Here is a 22,507-nt window from a genome sequence, read left to right on the forward strand (position 1 = left end):
ACCTGCGCGTCATGATGAGGATGAAATGATGATGAAGACGACACATACACCCAGCCCCCGTGCCAGAGAAATTAACCAATTAAGGTTAAAATTCCCGACCCTGCCGGGAATCGAACCCGGGACCCCTGTGGCCAAAGGCCAGCACGCTAACCATGTAGCCATGGAGCCGGATATTTTACAAGTGATGATGATATTAATAACATTTTTAGAGTGCAATATAAGTCGTATCTTCAAAGTGATGATAATCATGACTTTCTAGAGATAGTGCATTTAGACTTGTGCTTTTATTCGAGTGTCGACTCGAATGTTAGAATATTTGACTCCACAGTTCAGTTTAATGCCATAAATTTAGTGAATGGGACTAAATTCACTATTACGTGTCTTTGAATGTAAATATTAGAACGGGAATAAATTCACATTACTGTAAATAGTATTTCAAAGTGTTATCTTCATTAATGTGTTAACGGGACTAATTTCTCACGCAGCGAAGTTATTATCGTAAAACTGTGAATTAAAAGAATATAGAAAAGTCTTTAAATATTCCTGAACAGTCATAGAAGAGTGTTAAAACTCTTCATGCTTTCGTCTTCCCTTACAATGAACCGTGTAAATAATTTAAACATTTGCGTTCTGTACTAACAAACAGTGAAGTGCACAATTAATTATTTCTTTCGTGTGCAAGTTATAGAATGTGCCAGTAAAATTTACGTCAGGAGAACGTGTTCAATTCTATTAACATTAGGAAGAAGAAAAGTCTCTTTAAATTCAAAATATTCAGTGACAAGTTTATTTCATTAAAGAAATGTTCGTGTGTTACTACTGAGTGAAATGTCAATGAAATAACACATTTATTTAATACCTTCATAGGAAAACTAAAAGTCTTCAGGCATCATGCTAAGTGTCACCGCTGTTAACTCAAGTGTTCACCTCACGTTGAACGAGTGAACCCTACAACTAGACCTCCTACACGGTCGTGATCTGCCTTCGGTAGAATGGTGCACGGCGTTATGGTGCAGAGGACTGTTCCGTAGGAGGAACGGACGGAGCAGTGTCAACATGGGACATCATCATCATCATCTGTTTACCCTCCAGGGTCGGCTTTACCCTCGGACTCAGCGAGGGATCCCACCTCTACCGCCTCAGGGGCAGTGTCCTGGAGCTTCAGACTCTTGGTCGGGGGATACAACTGGGGAGAATGACCAGTACCTCGCCCAGGCGGCCTCACCTGCTATGCTGAGCAGGGGCCTTGTGGAGGGATGGGAAGATTGGAAGGGATAGACAAGGAAGATGGAAGGAAGCGGCCGTGGCCTTAAGTTAGGTACCATCCCGGCATTCGCCTGGAGGAGAAGTGGGAAACCACGGAAAACCACTTCGAGGATGGCTGAGGTGGGAATCGAACCCACCTCTACTCAGTTGACCTCCCGAGGCTGAGTGGACCCCGTTCCAGCCCTCGTACCACTTTTCAAATTTTCGTGGCAGAGCCGGGAATCGAACCCGGACCTCCGGGGGTGGCAGCTAATCACGCTAACCACTACACCACAGAGGCGGACAACATGGGACATGCCCAGCCGTAAGACCGGGGACTATTACACCATTCTTCAACATCAACTGTGTAAAGAGGTAATATGAACTTGTTCTTACTGAATACATCCAGTTTTTAAAATAACAGTTATTCAACATGACCCCCTCTGTACTCAGTCCACTCCAATACACAGTAGACTCCCTGCGTAAAACCCACGCTCTTCAAGTCAGTCAAATACGTGTATTCACTGGTACAGGGAATGGAGTATTAAATAAGTGCCTCTCAGGACGTTAGGAGTTCGAATCAAATTGGAAGAAAAGTAAAATAAGTGGCATTTACGACTTTAGACAGAACTTTGAGTGGAGTAGTTAACTTAAAAACTCAGACAGTGATTAATTAGTACACTAGCGTACGTAAGAAATTTTCAAGTTGAATTCATAAGAGGCACAAAGACAATACCGAACTCTGAATTTTGAATTTTCAGTGTAGTTACTCGTAGCTGTTATAAATGTTTGAGTATTTTGTGATCATACGTTGAACTCTACATCGTTTTATCGCACAACCACTGACAATAGAATGAATGTACATGCTTTAAATAATTGGTTCTTGAGTTAGACAATGTCAAACCTTTTCATTATTACACATAGGAATAAACCGGCTCCAGGAATGTTTTGTGCTACATTTTATGCAACGCTGGGTGAACAAGTGCCACGAATGTTCGAACTGAAAATTTTATTCCTGATAGAAAAACATAGAAATCTGTCGAAATGGTCGGTGAGACTTCGGAATTACTTCCTTATAGTGAAATATCTCAACTAAGAAACAATCTTTTTTTCCAATCAATGACGGGGTCAGGGATGGTATGAATAAAGCTCCCATCTTGCGGCAAGGATAGGAATTGTGCCGGCTGCCGAAGCCTGTCGTTCTCCTTTGGGGCAATGATTGATGACTGACAGATGAAATGAAATGCTATTTTTTTATTTATTGCTATTAGCTTTACGTCGCACCGACACAGATATGTCTTATAGCGACGATGGGATAGGAAAGGCCTAGGAATTGGAAGGAAGCGGCTGTGGCCTTAATTAAGGTACAGCCCCGGCATTCGCCTGGTGTGAAAATGGGAAACCACGGAAAACCATCTTCAGGGCTGCCGACAGTGGGGCTCGAACCCACTATCTCCCGATTACTGGATACTGGCCTAGCACTTAAGCGACTGCAGCTATCGAGATCGATGAAATGAAATGATAGTGGAGAGTGTTGTTGCAGTGAAAGATGACAGGGAAAACCGGAGTACCCGGTGAAAAACCTGTCCCACCTCCGCTTTGTCCACCACAATTCTCACATGGAGTGATCGGAATATGAACCACGGAACCCAGCGGTGAGAGACCGACGCGCTGCGTCTGAGCCACGGAGGCTAAAAATATCTCAACTAATTTGTAGTTTAAAGAAAAGAACATCGTTTCTGCACGTAATTATTGTTCATGTGAGTTCTCCGATATTGATCATCGCAGTTTGACTGCACAGTGTTAGCCAAGTGATTTTCTTTAAGTGGTGTTGTACGCAAGGCCAAGACTGATTCTCTATGAAATGTTTTGCCTAGCACAATCGTCGCATTATGTTCCATGACTGGTCGAAGTGGAACCGATCTAAAGCAGTTTATGCAGGACTCCAGTGTTGAGTCAAAATGCACTGGAAGCTGGTCACTGATACCTGAGTAGTGTTATAACTGGCTCCTCAATATTTTGACAACGTTTCTAATCACATCTATCTATTTATACAAAATAAGCGTTTTGTCTGTACATTGGGCAGAATTTAAAAAGGATGGTATTTCTGTATCAGTGTCCACAGTAAGAAGAAAATGCACGTTTTAATTTTCCATAATTTCTGTCTGTCTGTCTGTCTGTCTGTCTGTCTGTCTGTCTGTCTGTCTGTCTGTCTGTCTGTCTGTCTGTCTGTCTGTCTGTCTGTCTGTCTGTCTGTCTGTCTGTCTGTCTGTCTGAACACGCATCACGAGAAAATGGCTGAAGAGAATTTAATGAAGATCGGTTTTCAAAGTCGGGAAATAAGTCGCTACAATCTAGGTCATAAATAATTGTATTCACGCTGAGTGAAATGGTAGTTTAGGGGAAGGACTAAAATTTGATTCTCAGATATTTATGTTATAAGTGATCGTACCCTAATGAAAATCGGTATGCGAATTCGGGTAATAAGTCGCTATAATGTAGGCCATAAATAATTGTATTCACTCTGAGTCACATGGTTATTTTAGGAGAAGGCCTAAAATTTAATTGTCAAATATTTATGGTATTAGTGGTCGTATCTTAATGAAACTCGGTAGACAAAGTCGGGGAGCAAGTTGCTACAATTTAGGCTGTAAATAACTGTACTCACGCTGAGAAAATTGGTAGTTTAGAGAAAGGCCTAAAATTTAATTCTCAAATATTTATGTTATCAGTGGTCGTATCGATACAAGTTATATAATATTAAATATCCAATCATTTATGGCTTAATCATTGTTACGGCAACGTCTATGATCACAGAGATATTAATGAATTTAATTTTTGTTACTAAGTCCATATCAGCGCCGAGTAACGAGAAAATAGGTAAACAGAATTTAATGAAAATCGGTATGTAAAGTCGGAGAATAAAAACTACAGTCTACGCTTTAAATAATTTTATAAGACGCCCTAATATCGCAAAGTCGAGAGAAAACTAAAATAATGCCAAGGGCTACAATAAAGAAAGCTCATAAAATTGATCAACAATAACATTACATTGACCATTGTTTGTTGTGATGTGCTTTGTGTCTTCTGTTGCCACTCATCTCCGATAGATAGGATTACTGATGCGTATCAAGTATTTTTTTAAAATAATTTGCTTTACGTCGCACCGAAACAGATAGATCTTACGGCGAAGATGGGAAGCGGCCTTGGCCTTAATTAAGGTACAGCCCCAGCATTTGTCTGGGAAACCACGGAATATCATCTTCAGGGCTGCCGACAGTGGGGTTCGAATCCATTATCTCCAGATGCAAGCTCACAGCTGCGCACCCATGACCACACGGCCAACTTACCCGGTCGTATTGGCGGGAATTAGCTGGGGAGTTAGATAACTTTCTTCTTTAGCATGCCATTTCTCTGGTTCATAAATTTTCTGATACTACTGGTACGTAACACACTGGTTCATCATAGCATTGGAGCTATTCAATCCCTACTCCGAGGCACTGATTGGAATGAACAGTGTGCACATTTAACGGAATAATGCCCGAGGAGTGTTCACGGCTGTCTGCGGCCTGGTCATTCCAGCACCGGAACTTTGGACTGTTAGAGCGGCACCGTAGTACTGTTCGTTAAAAGTGAGAAAATGTGCAGTTTTTCATTTGATTGAGCATGTTATATAACATTACTTTTAATCGCTACATTCCTACTGACGTTTTTCTAATGACCTATGTCGACTTCAGTTAGGAAAACCAAAAAGTCGGTCTTTCTGAGAGTCCCGTAGCGAAGCATGGGTACATCAGCTAGTTATTAATAATTTCATCCATGCATTCAGCGATTGACGGGACTCTCATTATCGGCAATGGATTCCTGGTCCTGTTTAGTACGTCCATATCAATCACCTTGCTCGGACGATAGTTTTGCGAAAATCTGTTTAAATGCTTGTGAATTTGTGGCTGATACTGAAGTAAGGACCGCTAACTGAAAATAATTACTGCCTGAACGGTCGAACACACAATCTTCCTAGTTATATAACCAAGTTAAAATCCCTTAATCATTGTATTTACAAGTAAACATTTAAATAATATAATAATGTTATTGTCTTGACATCCCACTAACTACTTTTACTGTTTCTGGAGATGCCGAGGTGCCAGAATTTAGTCCCGCAAGGGTTCTTCTACGTGCCAGTAAATCTACCGGCACGAGGCTGTCGTATTTGAGCACTTCCAAATACCACCGTAATAAGCCAGAAGGCCAGGAGGCTAGCTCCTCAATCGTCTGAGCCACTCAGCTCGGCAAGTAATCATTTCACCTGAAACAGCTGTATACTAAATGTTCGAAACTATTTGCCTGGATTATATTGAAATAAGTGTAAAATACTTTGATGCATCTAATTTCCAGAGAATCCCTATTGAGACATTTGTGCTTTTTTTGATGATGCAGATTTTATATTTACCAAGGAAGCATTAAAATATATTCCTTATGTAGCAACTGTCTTTATTGAATTATAACCTCTATATGGATATGATCAACCTTCAAAGAGAATGTACTGGGCAGGTGTGATGGCACAAACAATTAACTAGTATACAATGCCAGCAGAAGCAATAGGTTAGAATGGACTTTGATATTTATATTTTTTGCAAACAATCTTGATTTCAATCAAGACACTAGAGATGAATTCTGGGAGGTGAGGGCACTTATAACGAGGTTGAAGAGTAGTTAGCACTTTACACGAGAGAAAAAAAAAATGAATAAGACGAGGTATTATGAAAGGCACAGATTGAAGCAATATATCCGATGAAAACCAATCAATCAATTAATCAATCAATACTGATCTGCATTTAGGGCAGTCGCCCAGGTGGCAGATTCCCTATCTGTTGCTTTCTTAGCATTTTCCTAAATGATTTCAAAGAAATTGGAAATTTATTGAACATCTCCCTTGGTAAGTTATTCCAATCCCTAACTTCCCTTCCTATAAATTAATATTTGCCCCAGTTTGTCATCTTGAATTCCAACTTTATCTTCATATTGTGATCTTTCCTACTTTTATAAACGCCATTCAAACTTATTCGTCTACTAATGTCATTCCACGCCATCTCTCCGCTGACAGCTCGGAACATACCACTTAGTCGAGCAGCTCTTCTTCTTTCTCTCAATTCTTCCCAACCCAAACATTGCAACATTTTTGTAACGCTACTCTTTTGTCGGAAATCACCCAGAACAAATCGAGCTGCTTTTCTTTGGATTTTTTCCAGTTCTTGAATCAGGTAATCCTGGTGAGGGTCCCATACACTGGAACCATACTCTAGTAGGGGTCTTACCAGAGACTTATATGCACTCTCCTTTACATCCTTACTACAACCCCTAAACATCCTCATAACCATGTGCAGAGATCTGTACCCTTTATTTACAATCCCGTTTATGTGATTACCCCAATGAAGATCTTTCATTATATTAACACCTAGATACTTACAATGATCCCCAAAAGGAACTTTCACCCCATCAACGCAGTAATTAAAACTGAGAGGAATTTTCCTATTTGTGAAACTCACAACCTGACTTTTAACCCCGTTTATCAACATACCATTGCCTGCTGTCCATATCACAACATTTTTGAGGTCTCCTTGCAGTTGCTCACAATCTTGTAACTTATTTATCACTCTATAGAGAATAACATCATCCGCAAAAAGCCTTACCTCCGATTCCACTCCTTTACTCATATCATTTATATATATAAGAAAACATAAAGGTCCGATAACACTGCCCTGAGGAACTCCCCTCTCAACTATTACAGGGTCAGACAAAGCTTCACCTACTCTAATTCTCTGAGATCTATTTTCTAGAAATATAGCAACCCATTCAGTCACTCTTTTGTCTAGTCCAATTGCACTCATTTTTTCCAGTAGTCACCTATGATCCACCCTATCAAATGCTTTAGACAGATCAATCGCGATACAGTCCATTTGACCTCCTGAATCCAAGATATCTGCCATATCTTGCTGGAATCCTACAAGTTGAGCTTCAGTGGAATAACCTTTCCTAAAACCGAACTGCCTTCTATCGAACCAGTTATTAATTTCACAAACATGTCTAATATAATCAGAAAGAATGCCTTCCCAAAGCTTACATACAGTGCATGTCAAACTTACTGGCCTGTAATTTTCAGCTTTATGTTTATCACCCTTTCATTTATACACAGGGGCTACTATAGCAACTCTCCATTCATCTGGTATAGCTCCACCAACCAAACAATAATCAAATAAGTACTTCAGATATGGTACTATATCCCAACCTATTGTCTTTAGTATATCCCCAGAAATCTGATCAATTCCAGCCGCTTTTCTAGTTTTCAACTTTTGTATCTTATTGTAAATGTCATTGTTGTCATATGTAAATTTTATTACTGCATTGGCCTTAGTCTCCTCCTCTATCTCGACATTATCCTTGTAACCAACAATCTTTACATACTGCTGACTGAATATTTCTGCCTTTTGAAGATCCTCACATACACACTCCCCTTGTTCATTAATTATACCCGGAATGTCTTTCTTGGAACCTGTTTCTGCCTTAAAATACCTATACATACCCTTCCATTTTTCAATAAAATTCGTATGACTGTCAATTATGCTTGCCATCATGTTATCCTTAGCTGCCTTCTTTGCTAGATTCAATTTTCTAGTAAGTTCCTTCAATTTCTCCTTACTTCCACAGCCATTTCTAACTCTATTTCTTTCCAGTCTGCACCTCCTTCTGAGTCTCTTTATTTCTCTTTTATAATAAGGTGGGTCTTTACCATTCCTTACCACCCTTAATGGTACAAACCTGTTTTTGCATTCCTCAACAATTTCTTTAAACCCATCCTAGAGTCTGTTTACATTTTTAATTACCGTTTTCCACCGATCATAGTTACTTTTAGAAACTGCCTCATGCCTGCTTTATCAGCCATATGGTACTGCCTAACAGTCCTACTTTTAAGACCTTCCTTTCTATCACATTTATTTTTAACTACCACAAAAACAGCTTCATGATCACTAATACCATCTATTACTTCAGTTTCCCTATAGAGCTCATCTGGTTTTATCAGCACGACATCCAGGATATTTTTCCCTCTGGTTGGTTCCATCACTTTCTGAATCAGCTGTCCTTCTCATATTAACTTATTTGCTATTTGTTGGTCATGCTTCCTGTCGTTCGCATTTCCTTCCCAATTGACATCTGGCAAATTCAGATCTCCCGCTACAATCACATTTCTTTCCATGTCGTTTCCCACATAGCTGACTATCCTATCAAATAATTCCGAATCCGCGTCAGTGCTACCCTTTCCCGATCTGTACACTCCAAATATATCAAGTTGCCTATTATCTTTAGAAATGAGCCTTACACCTAGAATTTCGTGTCTCATCTTTAACGTTTTCGTAGCTTACAAATTCTTCTTTCACCAGAATGAACACTCCCCCTCCCACCATTCCTATCCTATCTCTACGATACACACTCCAGTGCCGTGAGAAAATTTCTGCATCCATTATATCATTTCTCAGCCATGATTCAACTCCTATTACAATATCTGGTAAATATATATCTATTAAATTACTTAATTCTATTCCTTTCCTTACAATACCTCTACAGTTCAACACTAACAATTTTATGTCATCCCTACTTGATTTCCAGTTCCCTGTTCCCTTATCACCGCTCCCTAGGCCACCCCGTTTCCCTGATTGTACCTCCCTATTACCCTTCCAAACAAATTTCCTAACTTATACGTACCACTGCGGTTTAAATGAAGGCCATCTTAGCGCAGATCCCTATCTCCTACCCACCCATTAGGATCTAGAAATTTCACTCCCAGTTTCCCACATACCCAATCCATAGTCTCATTTAAATCCCCAATCACCCTCCAGGGAGTATCCTTTCTACACAGTATTCCACTAATAACAATCTCCGCTTTCTTAAACTTCACCCCTGACCAGAGCCTCAACCCTACCCACCTCATTTGATCCCCTCCCCTCCTGGTCATCCCTATCTTTCCTTATAGCTGCAGAAGCTACTTCCTTCTCCCTTTTCTCCTTCCCATGACCCTGTTCCATCCGTCTTTTCCTATCCTCTACTCTATATTTTCCTTTCCTACCTTTTCCCTTCCTCCTACTTCCACACATCTCAGCAACAGTTCCCTGTCCCTCATCTTCCCTTTGTTGTTCTACCTGGAGTGACTCGTACCAATTTCGCACAGACACCTGTCCTGAATTCTGATCCTGAATAGAGCCCTTAGCCTGCAATCTCCTTCCCCTTAGAATATTAGACCACCTGTCTTCTACAACTCCTCCCTTTCCTTCCTCTCCCTCTTGTACACCTACTGTAACCTGTACATTGTTTGAGGGAGTCCTATCTTCCTTCCTGTCTTCTGTGAGAATCCTAATTATCTCCCTCAAACTTTCCAACTCCTCCCTCATACCACTCAATGCCTCGCCACACCCACAGTAAGTACACTCGCGCTCCTTAGCCATTCTTTACGGGGGGAAAATGAAATTAAAAATAAAATAACTTATTTGCAAAAAATAAATGAACGGACGTATATATTGTCTGGGATAGTACACAACAATAAGGTAATTAATATACGACTACACTACATTACTACTTAGTCGTGCTCTATTTTTTTTAAATCCTACAACCCCTGACAGGATAAAAACTGCTGTTAATTACCGAATATCGAAAATAATAGCCTACACAAGAACTACAGAATTCCAAACTGCAATTAAGCCTATTCTAATTACAACAACAGTATTTTAGTAAGAGTTTCTACGGATACCTCTACTACACCAGTACTACACAAATATTTTACAATAATAAAATAATCACACTAAATTCTAATAGGATATTACTCGTATACTACTGTACAGTACACTACAGTAATTTTAAACTACTTTCAGACGTATCCTAATTACGATACCGGTACCGTACCGTATGTCACTAAACTAAGCACAACAGAAATGAAATTTGCACGAACTACTGTACCCACAGATTACCAACGAAGCTAAATGCTTATACAAATTATTATTAGTATTACGATCTAATAGATACACACGAAAAATAACACACGAATATAGCAGGCAAGATACGGCACCATCTAAATGTACTGTATCTACACTACACTACACTGCGTTTGGTTAAATGCTTAAGTATCGAAAGGATTGCCGTACACGAAGAAAAACACGAATATAACTGGCAAGATACTATCTAATATATTATACCTTATCTTCACTATAATTCTACTGAAATGTGGTTATGTGATTATTACAGCTGGTGGATTACTATTATTTTCCGTACTCCACGGGACGGAGAGTAAAAGTGTCCTTAATTATGCCTACTGAAAAATACGAGGTTGTCTACAGTAATTTCTCAAATATTTCTATCAAAACTACTACTACTACTCCAGGGACTTGAACTGCAATTACTGGGATATATGAACTTTATTATAATTAGCTAACCGCTCATAAATACTGAAAGATCGAGGGAGCGAAATATAAATTACGGATACTTTAACTACCTACTCAGAAGTACAAATGAATGGAATACAAGGTCAGCTGATTTTTATTTATATTTACTTGAATACACTATAGGTGGGCCGGCGTAAGGTTGCACATGACAGCTGAGCACAATATTGGTCACACTGCAATGGCGCACGAAGCGATGTTGCCGCTGTAACAACAGCTGATTGCACGACACGTGTGTTTTTAAAAACATGGGAGAAATGTTTTTAATGTCATCGCGATGATACACAATACAAATGAAATCTGCCGACAAAAATTGAACTTTCAACTCGCCGATTATTCATCACACAAAATTATACGAGATAAATATACTACGAAGTTCTTATTGTCGCGATGTTACAAAACACGGAAGAAATCGGCCGACAAGGATCTCACTTCATATACACCTTCACCAATAAATGTTAGAATAATATACACCGGTGCTAACACAAAATGTTTCAAGTAAATTCTATAAAATTTACGAAAATTCGGAAACCTTATTTTCATACCTGATTCACAAAGGCAGAGGCTCGATACCCTCCAGTTCACTGCCATCACTACCGTCGCCTTCGTTGTCACTGTCATCATCGTCTAGGCAGATCATCAACTCCTGAGAGTCACTGATGATGCCATGTATTGCCATTGCCGAATTAATGAATGCTGCGACATGGCTAAATTTCTTCCTGTACAAAGCCGCATCCATTGGAGCAATACTCTCCCGGAACAGTCCTTCCACTTCAGTAACTGTGAAGGACGTGTTATAAGTGCGTACGTAATGTTTTACTTCACCCCATACCGTACCAACTCAATGAGGTTGAAGTGACAGTGGTACGGCGGCAACCTAATAACCTCGTGCCCTTGTTCCTTCGCTACCTCATCGACTATTTCTTTTTTATTTTTTTATTTTTTATTTTTTTTGCTATTTGCTTTACATCGCACCGACACAGATAGGTTTTATAGCGACGATGGGACAGGAAAGGCCTAGGACATATGCGCTGGGATATTTCTTTACTGCAGCCATTCCACTTACAGTTCTTTACGGGCGCTCGAAGAAGGGGTCTTGTCCATTATTACGGAGTGGTAACGTGCATTGTCCATAACAATGACAGAAGGGACTTTGAGCTGTAAAAATCGTACTCGTGTCTTCGTATTGCATCAGCCTGGAAAGAATTAATTCCTATTACAGGAGATAGCTTAATTCGTTTCTTTCCCGGAGTGCTGTGAAACAAGTCCCTACTATCAGCCCCGTTTTCGCTATTGCTATGTACCCCAGTCACTTTTTCCTTCTGTTCTTGGAGGCGAACACCTGTCTGAATGACAGTACGCTTTGAAAGCCCTAATGTTTGAGATATGCGATCCACAACATGATCTACAGGAACGGAGAGACGGCTATACAAGCGTACGAATTTCGTCTCTCTCTCGTAAAACTCACGAGTTCTCCGCACTAATTCTAATGCCTGACTATTAAGGGACACTCCGCGGCTCAAAGGATTATCACTTCGCGCTTCATGACTATGTTGTCATTTCCGAGACATCGCACTGCATTCGTTAAAATAAAATTTCACAATTATCTCAAAATGAAAACAAAACTTTCACAAACGCGCTAATCACACCCGACCACGTGCTAGCGGCGACAGACAAAACGGCAACACTTCAATCACTGCCTGCTCGATCTGCATCCGATGGCTGCTTATACTGCCTGCTCATTACAACATTTTAACATGGCACTAAATGAAACACTCCGTTTACAAATACCCACAGCAGGTGGCAGCACTAACCGGCTCCAGACCTGTCGGAATGAAATAGCGGGAAATAGGATAGGCTGTACTTGTTTTCAGTGAAAATGGTGTACTGCTGCGTGCCTTTCTGCAAATCAAAGAATGGGAAACCAGAATGCCGTGATATTTCATTCCATGATATACCTTCAAGTACACAATTGCGTCGAAAGTGGTTAAGTATTATATCCAGGGAAGGAAACAGCAAGGGAAGTAAATGGATTCCTGATTATTCCGTGGTTTGCAGTCTACATTTTGTAAATGACGATTTCAAAGTGACCAGCAAAACGCGAAAATTAAAAACAGGATCTGTACCCAGCCCTTTCCCTGATTATCCAGCTTATAAACAACCACTAATTTCAGAGATGATTAAGAGAAGGGATTCAAGCACAGAGACGTCTAACAAGAGCTCTTCAAACACCATTGCAGAAAATGGTAAGCGTAAGGTTTGAAGTATTACATACTAAGTAATATAATATCTGGGGACACTGTACTGTTAATGTGAAGGTACAAAACAGAATAATATGCTGTCATAGATTCCATTGTCCGCCTCTGTGGTGTAGTGGTTAGTGTGATTAGCTGCTAACGCCGGAGGTCCGGGTTCGATTCCCGACTCTGCTACGAAATTTGAAAAGTGGTACGAGGGCTGGAACGGGATCCACTCAGCCTCGGGAGGTCAGTAGAGGTGGGTTCGATTCCCACCTCAGCCATCCTGGAAGTGGTTTTCCGTGGTTTCCCATTTCTCCTCCAGGCAAATGCCGGGAGCTTCCTTCACCCTTCCTTGTCTATCCCTTCCAAGGCCCCTGTTCAGCATAGCAGGTGAGGCCGCCTGGGCGAGGAACTGGTCATCCTCCCCAGTTTCATCCGCCCGACCCAGAGTCTGAAGCTCCAGGACACTGCCCTTGAGGCGGTAGAGGTGGGATCCTTCGCTGAGTCCGAGGGAAAAGCCAACCCTGGAGGGTAAGCAGATTAAGATTCCATTACGAGTCTTTTGCTAGCAGTATAATATCGTGTCAATATACTGCTCTTTTTATTACTATTATTATTTACGCAAGTAGGGCCTATTTAGTTAATTGGTTAATTCCAGTGGTTCGGGGGCTGGGGTGTGTATGGCATCTTCAGCATTAGAAATCATCCTAGGTAGGGCTTTCATCTTCACAGATATGCAAGTCGCCTAATAGGCCGTCTATTATTATTATTCCCCGAGTATGTACTTGATTTACTGGAAGATTTTCGTGAGCCCCCTGAGTCAGTGTGTGTCACTTCGGAAACTGCTTACCAGGGATTAGTGTGTGGTTATTTAGTGCGTGTAATCGAAGAAAACACAGAATGCAGCACGTGCTTGAATAACGTTTCTACCTCCTTTAATTCATCCCCATTGATAGCTGCGCTAGCCCTAGCAACGATTTATTGGCCTAATTATGAGGCTTCAGAAATTTGTTGAGACGGCTCTACCGTACTGCAAGAAATCTTCAAGTCTGCTCCAGATTATAAAAAACTATGTTCTACCTTCTTTGTGCCAATGTAATTTTTTAAAGTGTTTGAGTAACAATAAGCACCAGGAACTTGTGTCAGAAACTGTGCTGGCCAAAGTCGTGAAACCTCTACTTAGTAATGTAGGGAAGTACCATACAGACAAATTTTCCAGGTTTTCTTGTTCGTCATAACCTCTTTCTCGAAAAGTGCTGAAGCTATAACTCTCTAGAGCACCACTTTATACGTAAAATTATTTAATATTTCTCTTACTTTCAGATTTTAAATTTTGCTGGTATGCTTATCTAGTTGTATTCACGCGGTAAATGGGTACGTTTGGTGCTGCCATCTAGCGGCAGATTGTTTGTAAGGCGTGTTACACGTTTGAGTATGGAATGAGCAGGCAGTTTAAGCAGCCATCGGATGCAGATCGAGCAGGCAGTGCTTCAATACAGTAGTCAAGCTACTTATAGATGGCACCACTATACTACCTATATTGCCAACAACAATCAACTGAAAATAGTTCGTATTTGTTTTGTAGCTCGCTTAAACCTTATAATATATTTTAAATGCTCATATTTGTGTAGGCAAATAAAATATTATGAACACTATACGGAATTAAATACGAATTAACATGAATAAAATGCGTAACTGTATCTGACATAAAAAGTAGTGGATTGGTGATTCTGACTGACGGGTGACGTTCTTCATTTCATTTTTGTAGTGGTGCCAACATGACTTACAACTGTCAAGTGCAACCTTGTGCCGGCCCACCTATACACCCTTTGTTCACGACTGTAGCCAACAATGCAGTATTTGAATATGAGGAGCGACAATAATCAATAACAATACAACGACTGTTAACTGTTACCGTGTAATCTCTTTAACTTCTTTTTAAATGGAAGTTTACAGGCGTATCGTGTTTTTTAATGTAGTAAATTATTACCTTCGCGATATTTTGAACGGATATCTATACGAAATACCGGAGAAGTTGGTGCAGAAATTACGGTACTATTCCTTATGATAATCTGCCTTTGTAAATATAACCAACGAACCTACAGATATTTACAAATATTTTAAAAGTTAATATTATTACCTAAAGTATTTCCTAAACCCAAATTCGAAACAAGGTACACCTAGCTAGCCTACTTATCCTAGAAAACGTAATTTACTGAAGATCAACTGAATTACTTGTTACAAAATTTAAATAAATATCACTACTCCCAATTTCTACCAACAAGCACTAAACACCACTACATAAACAGCACCAAATGAATCAGATAATCCGCTTTGGTTAGAGCATGTAGTCTTGGATAGATCAGATGAGTATTGAAACGAACCGCACACCCAGTCGAGCTCCGGTAAGCAAGAAACAAAAAACTCATAAGGATAAAACAAAGCAGAGGTGTTAAAACACAGTGGTAGTAACCGGAGAATAGGCGTAGGCCAACCAGAGCAGACACGTAACCAGTTTGAATTTGAACTCGCTTATCCTCTATTTTCAAAAATCTATCCAGGAAAGGGCAACACACTAAATAAAAGAGGATGTGGAGGAAACATGAGGTTTGTTAAAACAAAACAAAAAGAAGGATTGATTGATAAAATAAGACAGGCCTCAAATGAAATAGATTAAATTAAAGGTAGAGGTACTCACGAATGTACCTTTCTATACTCAGCAATGGGGAAGATGTCAAGATGGAGGCCGCCTGAACATATGAAGCCATGAAATTCCCAGGGTTACAATATGTTGCGGTCTCCCCAATTCACATATCCTCGAACCACTGACTTTCCTAAAGACAGTATTAAAACCAAAATACTACCGTCGTAGGCCAAAACACATATCAAATTAAATCAATACGTAAATAAAAGGTAGAATAACGAAATTAATACGGACGCAGGGAACAGAATAATAATAATAATAATAATAATAATAATAATAATAATAATAATAATAATCACGTACATGATTGTTTAAGTTCTAGTGTAGTGAAATTATACGAGTAATTCAGTTTACTTCAGATGTAGAAACCTAGTGATTCATTTAACAGTAACGTGACTAAAATAATAATAATAATAATAATAATAATAATAATAATAATAATAATAATAATAATAATAATATAGTTTTAAGGTTATATTATACATATAGTTTCTCTGTACACTCTATACGCCATACGAAATAAAAATAAAATAATAATAATAATATTAATAGTAATAGTCATTGTGACATAGAAGACAAGAATAACTTCGAATCATAGCCCTTAGTAATAGTACTGATATATTACACAAATATGAATTCGCTGACTATATTATTATTATTATTATTATTATTATTATTATTATTATTATTTTAGTCACGTTACCGTTATATGTATCAATAGGTTTCTACATATGAAGTAAACTGAATTACTCGTATAAATTCACTAAACTAGAAACTTAAACAATCATGTACGTGTTCCGGTTGTATACATAGCTATATTATTTTAAACTTACTAACGTTCGGAATAAATTGTAATTCTTAAATCGTGCGATCTAAGTTTTTTTTTTTTTTTTTTTTTTTTTTTTTTGCTATTTGCTTTACGTCGCACCGACACAGATATGTCTTACGGCGACGATGGGATAGGAAAGGCCTAGGAATTGGAAGGAAGCGGCCGTGGCCTTAATTAAGGTACAGCCCCGGCATTTGCCTGGTGTGAAAATGGGAAACCACGGAAAACCATCTTCAGGGCTGCCGACAGTGGGGCTCGAACCCACGATCTCCCGATTACTGGATACTGGCCGCATTTAAGCGACTGCAGCTATCGAGCTCGGTGTGATATAAGTTAGAAAATTGACAAAGAATTTAGAGAAGGAACTAAATCCGATATTAAACCGAAGAGTACGTCGAACCATCTGCTTTACTTCTCAAGTAATTGCATGTTCTCTCTGACGTTGCATTAGTAGTTGTTAATTACTTAAAAGTTGATCTGCAAGCCTTCGTTCCACCTCACACAATTCTCTTTAATCCCCCGTAAGCCCGGAGTGAAGCTGAGAAACTCCCTTACCCAGGCAACCACACTGATATCTGAAACAAAACCAGTGCAACAAACTGTCTTGAAGGTAACTCCTGCGTAATCACCAAAATAATCTACCTCAGTGGTGAGCAAAAGGAGTAGTGCGAGACAGAAATATTTCTCTATGGTCGTATGTTTTCAACCTCTCGAGTCTGATATAAGAAGGACTGTATTACTGTTAATTAAAGAGTTCAATACTGACTTGAAGTTCGTAAAGCTATCTGTGGAAAGCAGATCAAGATGCAGTGTACAGTATGGAACAGGAATGAATATCCCATGCTCATGAACGACATAATTATGTACACATCGCCGAGATTTCAGAAGTTTTGTAGTATTATTAATGGGCTGGAATGTAAGTTTATGGTTTTATGTGACTCTTGCTATCGTGATCACAGCTATGGGAACTCAAGTGTTATATACAACTAGCTTAAATACCCGTTCTTCGTTCGTATTTATGAACAGATACTAAAGTGTACAATGACTCAAAATGAAATGTGAATTATAAACTCACTAAATACCAATCTTAAACCTAAGTATAAACTCACTAAATACCAATCTTAAACCTAAGTACTCAATATTGAAAAGTCTGGCTCCATGGCTAAATGATTAGCAAGCTGGTCTTTGGCCCAAGAGTTCCCGAATTCGATTCCTGGCTGGGTCGGACAGATGTTTGACTGTCATAAGTTAATTCCTATGCCTTGAGGGTTGGATGTTTGTACCGTTTCATGTTAGGTAGGGTGGTGATGGTATTTATTGTTTTAAGAGGAAGTACAACTAGACAACCATCCTCTATATAGCACTAATCAGAGCGAAAAATGGAAGGGCTCCAACACTTCGAAAAATGAAGCTATCAGCCAAAGGAAAACAGGGGCCACGCAGGGCGTGAACATGAATGACTCCCTAGGCCTCGCGATCTTAATACCATCGGGGTCGGAAAAGGACCAGAGTTGACCAAGGGAGGTGGTATAGTATAGATGAAAGTGAGGAGCATGACACAAGTAACCGGAAACAATGCCAGGACTCATCTGATGGCCCCGTGGCCACCAACCCACGCTGAAAATTTAAGAGCATCTGGAGCCCCTTTTGGTCGCCTCTTACGACAGGCAGCAGGGGATACTGTGGGTCTTCTTCTATCCCTCAATCCCAAAGTGGGAATGTTAGGTAAGACCCATCCTCACAGACGTGCAGCTTGCCTTTGCCCAGTGAACTCGAAAGACTTGCACCAGGCTACAAGCAATTAAAATATTGAAAATACGAAAACGATGATAATGATAATGAAAACGGATGAATAAATAAACTACAGCCCTCAAGATTTGTCAAGCATGGATAAGTACCTTAGATAGGAATTTTCACCGTTGCACAGAACATAACTGAGATATTCTCAGGTTTTATTACAGACATGGAATACAAGAAACACCGTAAGGCCGTTAACAAATCCTCATTCTTGAGACAGCGTTATTCAAAATAATCTCAGTCAGGGTCGATTCTCTCAGAAATATTGTAACAGCTCAGAACTACATATGTTAACTTTATTTGTAACGTACCTACGTAAACGGTACCATTATCAGTGTATGAGAAGAAAACATTTAAGTCCTTCCATTAACATACTTTACGCATCTGAGCACTGTAATCACGAGAGTCTCAGTATCCGCGGTACCACAATTGTAAAATATATTCTAAATTTTATAAAAGTGAACCCTGTCGTTTCCAGGTAATACTGAATCATAAAGACGAAGTACATTAACGTCCTGACAAAAAGGGAAGTGATCGATTCTTAAAAGCAATAATAACCTTAATGTTATTTGTTTATAATTTTAAGTCTCGTCTGTAAGTAATTGTGCAAATCTCGTACCCATAAATAAGTGCTGTTATTACTATGACAATGTAAGCATAGAACTAGTTCTGGGAATTGAAATCATGGTAGTAAAATGCCCTCTTGGGGAAACGAGCAAAGGTCACAGCGATAAGAACAAAGCCATCACCGTAAAGGCCTTGAAAGCCTTTGGTGGAGTGGAAGGTAAAGGGTTCTACTACCATAACCTCGGCACTAAGTGGAATAGATGCCAGGCCACCTTTTCTCCCCAGGAATTGACTTATTCGTTTTTGATATAGGTTGAAAGAAGCTCAGGGCCATTTGCCGCTACAGAAGTGAAAATCTCACTTATAAAAATTGGCTTCCTGACGGGAAGTTGAAACCATGTCCTTCCAGGTGAACCGCGTTCTAGTGTGAGACAGCGTTATCAGCACCTGACAGAGCAAAAAAAGGGCCTCGTTGTGGGTTTCTTTGGCCGGCTGGTCGAATCGTGCAATATCCAGATTTTTGAGGCATTCGGATGTGACAGTGGCCTGAAGTTAGACTGCATGCGAACATGAGGGCAGACATACTCGTCGTCAAGGTTCACATCGATCATGTCTGACGCCCACAAGGGGGAATCGTCGTATTGTGCACCAAGCACTTCGTAAGCCTTTCACACCTGCGCCTTCCATTTGAGAACAAGTAATGGACTTCCTGCAACATTCTGCGTCATCCCGCACCAGTTGTCGGAGACTAGCAGCAGCCGGACTGGGGAATTACCGTCCCATGTGTAGGCTGCCGTTAGCACCTCAACCCAAACAGCTGCGTTTGGAGTGATACCGTGAACGGGAAGCATGAACTGCTGATTAACGGCGTCGCACTGTGTTCAGTTCTGCACTACGCTGGATGACCATCGCCTGCGAGTATGGTGGCGACGTGGTGAGAGGGCCCATTCATCCGACATTTTAGAGACGTACAGTCGTGCTAATCCTCGCATCATGGTGTGAGAAGCCATCAGGTATGCCTTCAGCTCACGGCTGGTAGTGATTGAGGGAACTCTGACGGCACAACGATTCGTCACGGACATCCTGCGTCCTCCTATGTTACTTTTCATGCGACTTTCTCAACAGGACAGTGACAATACTCGTCCACACACGTCGCGTGCCTCTATGAACTGTCTGCGTGATGTTGAGATACTCCCGTATCCAGCAAGACCCCCAAATCTGTCGCCGATAGAACATCTGTGGGAACAGCTCGGACGCCAACTCCGTCCCAGTGCCAATATCCAGGACATCAAGTACCAGTTACAACAGTTTTGGGTCAGCTCGCCTCAGGAAAGGATTCAGCGGCTTTATGGCACCCTTCCCAACCAAATCAGTGCATGCATTCAGGTCAGAGGAGACACAACGTCATACTGATAATTGGGCTCGTACAACCAAGTTCTTTTTTATAATTTGGCTAGATATTTTAATCACTGAAATAACATGAGATACCCTCTCAACACATGAAGTTTCATTTAGTTCCTCCCTCCCCCCCTTGTGGATGCTTCAATTTTTTGTCAGGCAGTACAGAAGAAAGATGTATTTTCATTTACAGCAGATTGTGGTGCTGGCAGCTTTAAAGGACACATTACCTCGTAACATTAGTCTGAGAAAGAAAGATTTCCTTTTTTTTTTTGTTAGTTGCTTTACGTCGCACCGACACAGGTGGGTCTTATGGCGACGACGGGACAGGGAAGGGCTAGGAGTGGGAAGGAATCGGCCGTGGCCTTAATTAAGGTACAGCTCCAGCATTTGCCTGGTGTGAAAAATGGGAAACCACGGAAAACCATTTTCAGGGCTGCCGAGAGTGGGGTTCGAACCTACTATCTCCCGAATACTGGATACTGGCCGCACTTAAGCGACTGCAGCTATCGAGCTCGGTGAAATAATTCTGATTCGTCATTAGTGATGATGTTGAGCATTTAAGCCGAAAACGCTGGAAAGCGAGGGAAATCAAAGACTTCCAAGGCGCCATAAACTTAATTACGGCCATATCTAAAGAGATGCGAAGGAAGTTCAAACTGAAATTTGAAGAGATGTGGCATAAGGTAACTGAAGCAAACTCAGTGAGGTCCCTGCGGTCACCTCACACGTATCACAAGACTTGAGCGTTCGTAGTGGAAACTCGTTCCATTATTACGATATTTTACTGAGAGTCGCTCGCAAGTGTAACATCTCAGATGACTCCTAAAACCCGGGCCAGTGGCTGTGCGGTTTGGATCGCGTTGCTATCAGTTTGCATTCGGGGGATTGTGCGATTCAACCCCACTGTTGGCAGCCCTGAAGATAGTTTTCCGAGGTTTCCCATTTGCACACAAGGCAAGTGCAGGGGCTGTACCTTAATTAAGGCATCCTAGTCCTAGCCTTCTCACATACCATCGTCGCTGTAAGGCATATCTGTGCTGGTACGGCGTAAAGTAAAATCGTAGAAAAGGAATGTTTCCTAAAAATTATCTTCATCAATAAATTATAAATTTTAATTGATTAACGAATTTATAGACCAAGTGGTAGGTCAACAATAATTATAAATGGCAGAAGTGCATTTATTAGCTACATCATGTGGAAATTCTATTCACTCAAAAACAAACGACACTGAAATATTAATGAGATATAACAAGTGTAACAAGTGAGGTTAACACCTTCTCATTTACTCACTGTACCTACTGGGGAATCAACAGAAAATGTAATTTCTACTGATAAAACAACAACAGCAATTGCATTCCGTCAAGAACATTAACTCGGAGGGTTAGAAAAACAGTACAGTGTGACAAAAACAGTATGCTGCCATATATATTGCACACTGCTGCGCACAGTGTGTTACAAAACAAGCTAATGTCATCTCCAGCTTCAGATTTTTTTCTGGAAACATGATTTTCGGAAGATTATGTACGTGTATTACAGGAACTACTGTATATATTTCGATGGAATTAGGTACAAATATAATATAATCTTTTGCAAGTTTTGGTGTATGGGTACCTTGAACTGATGGCTGTCTATTGTATAGTGGACAGGGCCTCAAAAAATTTCCAAGAAATAGTACATATACTCATTTTTAAAGTACTTCTCAAATCATTTCTCATAAAACAAAAACCTCACACCAAAATGTCTACATATGTCTTGTCTTGAATAAATATGAGCAAAGTATAGGATTTGTATTATCAGCAGTATTAAGGATAAAGGAGAATTTATCATTTTGGCCGTAAATTGTATGTTGAGAAACTGAAAACTTATAAAGAGATGCACACAGGTGTATGGTTCGTAACTTCTAAGTTTAATAGTCAGCAGAAACAGATCACTGCGGAAGTGTAATTTTGTAAATTTTGCCTGCGTCTCCACTTAAATCGCTCCTCGTAGTGTTCTTTAATGTGAAGCACACTTGGCCCATTATGACGATCTACTTCATATGACCGGAGAAATATTTCCAGGAAAAACACCTTCTCCTCTGTTATTAAAACCATAAATGCATAAATGCAGAAAACAATACAACCCAGAATTAGCAATATGTCAAACTATTGTATACAGCAAATGAATACTTCGTTGCTAAAGAAACTTGGAGAGGAGATAGCAATAACTTCAATGTTGTTTCTCTTACCGCATACCATAGATT

The sequence above is a fragment of the Anabrus simplex genome, chromosome 1 (genome assembly GCF_040414725.1).
Source record: "Anabrus simplex isolate iqAnaSimp1 chromosome 1, ASM4041472v1, whole genome shotgun sequence".
In the NCBI taxonomy this organism is placed as follows: Eukaryota; Metazoa; Arthropoda; class Insecta; order Orthoptera; family Tettigoniidae; genus Anabrus; species Anabrus simplex.